We start from the raw sequence: 11477 nt of genomic DNA on the forward strand, positions 1-11477 counted from the left end.
CATGTTTTATTTCTATTTGTATAAATATTTGTATTTTACAGTAAATGATATACATAATGAGCAGGTGAAAGTGTAAAGTTAAGTTTTGGTGTAAGTACAAACAGATTAAGTCTAGTCGATGAACAAGAATACTTATTTTACATTAAATAATACAAATATCGTGCGCACGGAAAATGTCTGCTCTATAATTTTACACAAAATAATTCATTATTTCGTGCAAAGAATAGTACATGTTCTTGCATTACCTCCTCGCTAAGCAAAGAAAAAGTTGATAATAAGGTTTAAAACCATGTGCAAATAAGGTAATGGCTATAAAAATAGGGAAATATATATTTTATTGACTGACATTTGAGACATTATTGGTATGGCTTCGTTGTGCCCAGTTTATATAAGACGTTTACTTTGGACACCATTTCCGACGAACTTTTGTTTGTACATTGGTTACTTGGATGGCTTAAATCCTGGAATTCTTTTGGCTGCTAAATTTTGAAGATGACGGAGTTGCGTTTCGTAATTTTATTGATCTTTCCGATTATTTCCACACAGAAATTATGCATTGTATGCCTATAAAGTTTCCACTACGAGCACATGAACAACAGAGGGCGACATTACAGACACAGAATTTAAAGAAAAAAAATGTATTATTTTTCCTGTACTAATTATCTTAAGAGTTGCTTAAAAATCCAATGATTTATCGTACACTGTTATTATTACATAATGCAACAATGTGGTATAGCATGGTTCCAAGCGTCTATGTGATCGTGATCATTAGGAAACTATGAATCCTCGGAGTTTGATGATCGGGGGAAATTTAACGATATTTCCTAAACCGTTAGTCGAGATTACCCACCAACAGAAATGATGTCTTAAATTTCTTGAGAAAAAAAATTATGTTTGCTTAAAATAGGCTCGTCCAACCTGCGGCGCGCGTACTGCGTGCGGCCTAGATGTCTCAAAGGCAAAATGATTGTATTCTTTGTTTAATATGCACCAGCTACCAAGTGCAGAGTATCAATTCAAAAGTGTTATCCATGGTATAGCAGTGTTAGGGACCAGCTTCGCGCTGCTAAAAGAGACCGCCGTAAAGCTGAGAGGCTCTGGCTTTCCACCAGACTCACTATTCATAAGCAAATCTATGAAGCCTCGAAGAAGAATGTCACAAATATAGTCCATGCAGCGAAATCATCCCGCTATGCTACTAAGATCATGGAAAGTTCCAGCTGCAAAGAGCTCTTCGAGATTACTAACAAGCTAATGTCAAGGAACAGATCTACACCACTTCCAACTACCTTCTCTCCAGTCGACCTTCCAGACATGTCTGCAAATTTCTTCCGTGACAAAGTACAAACCATTAGAGATAAGCTTGACACCACAATTTCAGTTGACTCGTCATATCACAATTGGGATACATAATTTGATCGGCAACCATTAGCAGCATTTGAGCCTGTCTCTATGGATTTCGTAAGTACAGTAGTGATGAAGAGTGCACCAAAGTCATGTGTACTTGATCCAATTCCAACATCACTGTTGCTTGAGTGCTTAGATCCAGTATTGCCTTCATTAACTAATGTTATTAATACCTCTCTCTCATCCGAGGAATTCCCATCATTTTTAAAAACTGCCATTGTAAAGCCTCTGCTGAAGAAACCAACACTTGACCATAACGATTTAAAGAACTACCGCCCAGTTTATAATCTTCCATCCATATAAAATATCTTAGAAAAGGTTGTTCTATCCCAGCTTGTAACTCATCTAAATTCAAATAATCTTTTTAGCAATGTACAATCTGCATATCGCCCTTGCCACAGTACTGAAACTACTCTTCTAAAAGTAGTTAATGACATTCTCTCTGCGTTGGATAGCGGAAAGATTAGTCCTCACCCTCCTTGATTTGTCTGCAGCATTTGACATAATAGACCATGATATATTACTTCACCGTATCCAGCATGTATCTGGCATTCATGCTACGGCCTTACTGTGGTTCAAGTCCTACTTGGTCAACAGGACACAAATTGTATCTGCAATTGGAATACACTCCAGCCCAGTTGATATATGTTGTGGTGTTCCACAGAGGTCTGTTCTTATACCTGTTCTCTTCATTCTGTACACTCAGTCGCTCTCAAGTGTCATAGATCATCATCCAGCGTCTCACCAGTTGTACGCTGATGACACCCAACTATACAAATCTAGCCACCCAACTGAAGTTGATGCTACCATCCAAGGTGTAGAGAGGTGCATTTCTGATGTGAAATCACGGATGACATGTAACAAGCTGCAGATGAATGATGATAAAACTGAAGCAATTCTGATCACAACACAAAGGCTTTTTCATTCACATCCTTTACCTCAAACAATAAATATCAGCAACACCAACATTAAATTTACACAATCAGTATGAAACCTAGGTGTTACTCTGGACGGTACTCTCACATTGCACCAACATGTCATGAACATATGCAAGGCTGCATATCTTGAGCTGAGACGCATCAGCTCAATTCGCAAATATCTTTCAACTGATGCCACTAAAACACTTGTGTGTTCATTAGTACTTTCAAGACTGGACTATTGTAACTCAATTCTGTCTGGTTCATCTCAATATCTACTCCAGAAACTTCAAAACTTTCAAAACACAGCTGCTCGGATCATACTTAGAGTACCACGATCAGAGCACACCTCCACGCTGCTCTGTACCCTACACTGGCTATCCATTCGATCCAGAATCAAACACAAAATTTGTTTTCTGTGCTACGTTTCACTGTCGGACTCTAGTCCAACATACCTATCCGACCTCACCCATGTGTACACACCAGCAAGATAACTTACGCTCCTCTTCTGACAATCGTATACTCATTATTCCCACTATGAAAACAAAGCCATATGGACAGCGTTCTTTTGCATACCAGGGCCCAGCAACGTGGAATGAATTGCCCGCTGAACTTAGACACAAAGACACAGTGATCACATTCAAGAGGGCTCTCAAAACTCACTTATTTAGACTGCAAGAACAAACTTAAAGACCTAATAATGTTTCCTACCTGAAATATTCTCAGCATGGTTTTTAATGTTTTCTAATTTCATGGTGTTTGTTTTTGTAATCATATCATTATATGTTTTTATCTTATAGGTGTTGTCTAATTTTGTAAAACGCTTAGATCTTCGAGAGATTAGGCGTTATACAAAGTCCTCATTATTATTATTAATAAAGGCTGTCCAACCCTCGGCGCGCTTGCTGCGTGCGGCCCAGTCCTTCACATTTAGCGGCCCTCTGCCATGTCGGCAATTCTTTTGAAACTATGCATTTTAAATAACATTAACAATTAAGGACAAAGAGATTTTCTTGCTCAAGCGGCCGATGACTTTACGTGTTTGATCTGTGTTGGTTTTGTTTTGTTTTGTTTTGTTTTTGTTCTGTTGGGGGATAGGGGGCTGCAGCCCAAAAAGGTTGTGCGTCCCTGGCCTAGAAGATACTTTACATCTAAGAAATACAAATATCAGTAGTGATAAAGATGTATATTTGTTTAACTCAGATGAGTTAAGATGAATTAAATTCAAGAGGAGTAAATAAAATGTAACGTTTAGTAACAATTTAGAATTTAAATTACAGAAAAAATGGAAAGCGATAATAGGGATTGGTTAATTTACCGTTTTTTGACTTATATACAAAACGAGAGAATAACACTTATTATTTTGTAAGTCCATGATTATATAATCCGATTTGTTTGCAACAGAGTGGAATGAATACTCGAAAACTTTAATCCAATTAATATTTCATGTGGTGACTTCAATTAAATATTGAATCCGATTTGGGATTTGGAAAGGTATGTAAATGTTAATAAACCAGAAGTTAAAGAGTATATAAACTCATGAAGGATCATTCCATGGTAGTCTGGGTCATAACTTGGTAAACTAGATAATAACTTGGTAGAATGGTTCATAACATGGTTGACTGGATCGTGACATTTTGGACTGGATCATAACTTGGTAGACTGGATCATACTATGGTAGACTGGATCACAACATAGATGACTGGATCATTAAATGGTAGACTGGATCATAACTTGGTCGAACGGTTCATAACATGGCAGACTGGATCGTGATATGGTGAACTGGATCACAACGTGGTGGACTGGCTCATTAAATGGTAGACTAGACCGTCACCTGGTAGACTAGATCATAACCTAGTAGAATGGCTCATAACATGGTATAATGGCTCATAACATGGTGGACTGGATCATAATATGGTGGACTGGATCACTTGATGGTAGACTGGTGGTTGTTGTTGTTGTACGGTTTAACGCCATTTTCCAGCACAAGATATGCTATACATGGCGGCCAGTATAACTGGTGGAGGAAGAATCCCGGAAAATCCCGGGAAAAACCACCGACCCACGAGAAGCTAATGGCAAGCTTTCTCACGTACCCACGTTAGCCGAGCCTGAGACTCGAACCCACGCAGGCAGAGGTGAGATGAGAGTGGTCGGGAACTGTGAGCGCTTTAGATCACTCTGCCACTCGGTGCCTCAAATGGTAGTCTGGATCGTAACCTGGTAGGCAGGATCATTACATGATAGACTGGATCGTAACATGGTAGTCCGGATCATTACATGGTAGACTGGATCACAGCTTCGTAGACTGGATCATTACATGGCATACTGAATTTTAACTTGATAGACTGGATCATAACATTGTAGACTGAATTGTAACCTGAGAGACTGGATTACAACATGGTAGACTGGATGATAACATGGTAGACTGGATCATAACATGGTAGACTGGATCATAAATGGTAGTCTGGATCATTACATGGTAGACTGGATCACAGCTTCATAGACTGGATCATAACATGGCATACTGAATTGTAACATGATAGACTGGATCATAACAAGGTAGACTGGATCATAACATGATAGACTGGATCATAGCATGGTAGACTGGATCATAACATGGTAGACTGAATTGTAATCTGATATACTGGATCATAACATGGTAGACTGGATCATAACATGGTAGACTGAATTGTAATCTGATATACTGGATCATAACATGGTAGACTGAATTGTAATCTGATATACTGGATCATAAAATGGCATACTGAATTGTAATCTGATATACTGGATCATAACATGGTAGACTGGATCATAACATGGTAGACTGAACTGTAATCTGATATACTGGATCATCACATGGTAGACTGGATCATAACAAGGTAGACTGGATCATAACATGGCATACTGAATTGTAATCTGATATACTGGATCATAACATGGTAGACTGGATCATAACATGGTAGACTGGATCATAGCATGGTAGACTGGATCATAACATGGCATACTGAATTGTAATCTGATATACTGGATCATAATATGGTAGACTGGATCATAACAAGGTAGACTGGATCATAACATGGTAGACTGGATCATAACATGGTAGACTGAATTGTAATCTGATATACTTGATCATAACATGATAGACTGGATCATAACATGGTAGACTGGATCATAGCTTGGTAGACTGGATCATAACATGGTAGACTGAATTGTAATCTGATATACTGGATCATAACATGGTAGACTGGATCATAACATGGTAGACTGGATCATAACATGGCATACTGAATTGTAATCTGATATACTGGATCATAACATGGTAGACTGGATCATAACAAGGTAGACTGGATCATAACATGGTAGACTGGATCATAGCATGGTAGACTGGATCATAACATGGTAGACTGAATTGTAATCTGATATACTTGATCATAACATGATAGACTGGATCATAACATGGTAGACTGGATCATAGCTTGGTAGACTGGATCATAACATGGTAGACTGAATTGTAATCTGATATACTGGATCATAACATGGTAGACTGGATCATAGCATGGTAGACTGGATCATAACATGGCATACTGAATTGTAATCTGATATACTTGATCATAACATGATAGACTGGATCATAACATGATAGACTGGATCATAACAAAGTGGACCATTACACAGTTCTTAATCCACATACAAGAAGATACACTTGGCGCAGGAAAAATCCAAATAAACAGATTGAATTAGATTTTTCTCTTGTTTCTGAATGGCTAACAAACTTAGTAATTAACGTAATATACATCATATTTCTGTTTGGATCACTCGATTACTATCACTGGACTGAAATCTAATAAGATTGTTTTTAAAGGTCCGGACTAGGCTACGAATGTGAAACATACCGATTAACAGAGAAACAAAAACACAGAATGTACTACCTGTTTAAAATCTTGATGAATTAAATTCTATAAATGTGGCAGATATACAGTATTGATCTGATTAATCGTTTATTTGTATCAATTATAGTAATGGAAATAAGGGACAAAACTCGTTTGCTTGGTTCCTTATGACAGTCTGGCCAAACTGATACTTATTTGGGAACAACACCAAACACATGCAAACTGATAGTACGAATTCGGATTAAATATTGCGAACATGGACAAGCTTTTAGAAAATGAGAGAGAAACAAATAAAACGAGTTAAGAATTCAAGGAAGCGCAATAAGCGGGACTAGATTCGCCTGTGGATTTGAGTCAATTATTGTACTCCCGTCTGAGGTGCCAAACATTTAAGAAAAAGCGAGTGAGGAAAATAAAAGAAGGGGGGATAGCTAATTAAATGAAGAAATAAAAGACTGTCATACATAAAGTATACACATTTAAAGAACTCAGCTCTTAAATTTAAGAAAGGACAAACTACACTGGTATGCTATTCAAGGCAGATCCAGTGGATTGTGGACTTCCACGATCAGGTGCAATTACGGTGGAATTTTGTAAAACCTACTTTAGAATTAAATATTTAATCTTGAGAGCAAATAGTGAAGCGTCTGATAAAAGAGCAACTTTTAATTAGTCAGAGACATGATAGCATTCTTTATTTACCAATAGGGGATAAGCCAAGACCGCTTTAAAATTAAAAATGGCGTCCTAGTACCATTTTGTTTTTCCTGTATATAAATTACCACCAGGATATACAGCTCAAAGATTCAAAGTGGTGCAGAACACAATATCAGAACTGCAAACAAGGTTTATTCAAGGCATATACACATGTGATAACATTTGTTTAATGAGATTTAATCTATTCTTTTTTAGAAAATATAGGATTCTAAATAAAACGAAGCAATTATTATTGATTTTGAAAAGCATTTCATACAGTAGTATTTACTTAAAATGTCTATCAATCTTCATCTTACTTTTGGAAACTCTGTAGAAATGAATCATGAAAATTATAACAAATATATCTTCAGCAATCATTCAGAACGGTTTTATATCATATTTATTTTCAGTAAGAAATGTTCTTAGATCATACGAAAATACATAAAGGAAGAAATTACAAGTTTAGAAGTTTGAAATGTGCTATTTGCGGGTGGGGTAGTGGGTGGGAAATAGCACCTTTAGCACGTTACTGGCTCTCCTGGATATTGGCGATAAAATAGAAACTAAATCCCAAGGATAAACATAGGCAACCAATACGTGTTGGTCTGGGGAGGTATTGAACCAGTGAACCTTGAATTACGAGTCTTCGCGCTCGACCAAAGTGTGTGTGTGTGTGTGTGTGTGTGTGTGTGATTTTGTTGTCTTTTTTTTTTGGAACGTAGCTATAACAATTGTTCAGTCATATTGCTACGATGCCTGCAGTGTGGCAGTTTACGGTGATGTCTAGCACTGGGGCATAATGCCGTAGACATTTAGCATCAAGTCCCTCCCAGTCATATTATCCTGACGCCAGACCGACGAGTCTCAATACTAACTCTTAATGCTGAGCGCCGAGCGAGGCAAATGCTAATACCATTTTTGTCAGTCTATGGTATGACTCGATTGGGGTTCGAACCCACGACCTGCCACGTCCGCGGAGGACGCTCTACTTAGGCCATTGGAGCGGTCCTCTGCCAAATGTTGTACCGCGGATGCCCGCTAACACATGGACGAAATAAATAACTTTCAAACCGAAAGTATAGCAATAATGGGTCTTGAAAACACATTTTAACGGTAATCTCGCCAGTATTTGATAAAATGTTGGAGGCAGATTTCAAAGAAAAGAAACATAAACAGAGATAAATTTACCCGATGAAAAGGAAAGGATTTCTGGTAATTTCTCTAGGGTATTTATGTAAATGTTATTAAACTAATTACGTATCAAAACGTATTCCAAACACCGATCGTGACCAACGGGTACCATACAGAGATGCTGATATACAAGGCGCGAGTAATTTTTGCAGGGGAGGGAGAGCATCGAAGGTATGTTTTACGATCCGTTGATGTATTAAAACTTGCATATGTACACCAGTATAAAGACTTGGAAGAAAAGTTTACGGAATCATATTGTACAAATCTAGAAGAACTACCACGTTGAAGCAAGAACATGTGATCATTGATTACATTATGGACCACATTATATCGGAACTATTAGAGTACTCTGAAGCGTTCATAGTATGTTTTCCATCAGAAATCAACTCTCTGAAGCGTTCACTGTACGTTTTCCATCAGAAATCAACTCTCTGAAGCGTTCATTGTACGTTTTCAATCAGAAATCAATTCACTGAAGCGTTCATTATACGTTTTCAATCAGAAATTAACTCTGTGAAGCGTTCATTATACGTTTTCAATCAGAAATCAACTCTCTGAAGCGTTCACTGTACGTTTTCCATCAGAAATCAACTCTCTGAAGCGTTCATTGTACGTTTTCAATCAGAAATCAATTCACTGAAGCGTTCATTATACGTTTTCAATCAGAAATCAACTCTCTGAAGCGTTTATTATACGTTTTCACTCAGAAATCTATCAGTAATTAACTCTCTGAAGCGTTCATTATACGTTTTCAATCAGAAATCAACTCTCTGAAGCGTTCACTGTACGTTTTCCATCAGAAATCAACTCTCTGAAGCGTTCACTGTACGTTTTCAATCAGAAATCAACTCTCTGAAGCGTTCATTGTACGTTTTCAATCAGAAATCAATTCACTGAAGCGTTCATTATACGTTTTCAATCAGAAATCAACTCTCTGAAGCGTTTATTATACGTTTTCACTCAGAAATCAATCAGAAATTAACTCTCTGAAGCGTTCATTATACGTTTTCAATCAGAAATCAACTCTCTGAAGCGTTCATTGTACGTTTTCAATCAGAAATCAACTCTCTGAAGCGTTCATTATACGTTTTCAATTAGAAATCAACTCTCTGAAGCGTTCATTATACGTTTTCAATCAGAAATCAACTCAATGAAGCGTTCATTATACGTTTTCAATCAGAAATCAACTCTCTGGAGCGTTCATTATACGTTTTCACTCAGAAATCAACTCTCTGATGCGTTCATTGTACGTTTTCAATCCGAAATGAATTCACTGAAGCGTTCATTATACGTTTTCAATCAGAAATCAACTCAATGAAGCGTTCATTATACGTTTTCAATCAGAAATCAATCAGAAATCAACACTCTGAAGCGTTCATTATACGTTTTCAATCAGAAATCAACTCTCTGAAGCGTTCATTGTACGTTTTCAATCAGAAATCAACTCTCAGAAATCAACTCTCTGAAGCGTTCATTGTACGTTTTCAATCAGAAATCAACTCTCTGAAGCGTTCATTATACGTTTTCAATCAGAAATCAACTCTCTGAAGCGTTCATTGTACGTTTTCAATCAGAAATCAACTCTCTGAAGCGTTCACTGTATGTTTTCAATCAGAAATCAACTCTCTGAAGCGTTCATTATACGTTTTCAATCAGAAATCAACTCTCTGAAGTGTTCATTATACGTTTTCAATCAGAAATCAACTCTCTGAAGCGATCATTATACGTTTTCAATCAGAAATCAACTCTTGTGATGTGTGGGTTGATATAAAACGGGAAACGCCCATCAATACTCTGATTTTTGAGGTGATTCTTTGTCCGCATTGTATAGATCAAAAATTGCAAAATGTAATGTTCAGTTTATTTATGAATATGAGTATTTTGTCAGTGTCTTATATGTTTGGGTAATGTTACAACTCCATCTTCTTAAACTATATAATAGAAAGAAGTGGAACCAACAATTGTTAAAATCAAGAAGTAGTTTGTTTGCCTAGAATATAAAATTACAAATTCAAAAGACACATACAACTGTGTGAATATAATTCTAAATAATCCTAAATTTCCTACCACAAGTCAAAAGCATAGAATGTTTCGAAAGAATTCCAAGAGTCTCGAATGTCCTCATGTACAACGATGATATAATCCAGGATGTCTTTTAAAAAATTCTCAATAATCTCAAGGTGTTGTTGTTGTTATAGGGTTTGAGCCCATTTTCAGCACAATATAGGTTATACATGGCGGCCAGCATAAATGGTGGAGGATGAACCAGGGAAATCCCCAGAAAGAACCACCGACCCACGAGTAGCTACTGGCAAGCTTTCTCACATACACATTTTGGCCAAGCCTGAGACTCGAACCCACACAGACAGAGGTGAGATGGCAATGATGTATAGCGGTGAGCGCTTTAGACCACTCGGCCACTTGATACCCCTTTTAGTAATGAATGAGCGCTCTTTAATTATAATGCATAATTTAAAGAAATAATTTAATCTAATATTATATCTGAACAGAACTAAAACTCTGATCATAGATTCCCTGAGACTTGTATGAAACAGGAATGAATAATTGTTTACCAAATCTCTTTATTTACAAATAGCCTATTTGACCTATGAGGAAATTTATTGCTCTGGAAAACACACATTTCTGATGGAAAATTCCACCAAACTGTACACAAATTCGCTTCTAGAACCTTCTAAGATCGTAAACAATGTTAGACCTTGAATTCAAATTTTAGTAAATATCTATTTAAAGAAATCGACAAATGTCAGGATAGTACAAATTCTACCCTTAATCACGGACAAAAGTGAAGCACACAAATTAAACAAACATTAAACAGTAAAATATATTAGTGCATGTCCTATATCATATACATGTTTGTAACGTATGGATTTGTATCGCAGCCCGATTAGAAAAGAACAAGAATGTATCACTGGGAGAAAAGAGGTTTGTGAAAAGGTGTTTTAGAATCTGCACGTTGCTGGCAAGTGATTGTAAATAAGTAAATAATTGTCTTTGATGTTCTCCTTCTTCGGCTATTAATGCCAAATATGAATAAACAATGCTAGTCGTCACCAATATCATTTTGGTTGCAGTAATTATATTTTCTTTCATCGATCGGTCTATTTTTCTTCTAACATTCCCATTTACCAGCTTAAATGGGACGCCAATGATAAGAAATGCTATACATTATCAATGGCAGATGATTAGAAGTCCAAAATAGTATCAATGGCAAATTATTAGAAGTCTTAAACATTGTCAGTGGCAGATGATTAGAAGTCCTAAACATTATAAATAGAAGAAGACAAACAACGTATTTGTCGGTAAATGTAACATGTAATCTTCAAACTTTTCATTCAGTAATAATACTATAAGA

This window comes from Sinohyriopsis cumingii, chromosome 12 (genome assembly GCF_028554795.1).
Source record: "Sinohyriopsis cumingii isolate HCF-2022 chromosome 12, ASM2855479v2, whole genome shotgun sequence".
Classification (NCBI taxonomy): Eukaryota; Metazoa; Mollusca; class Bivalvia; order Unionida; family Unionidae; genus Sinohyriopsis; species Sinohyriopsis cumingii.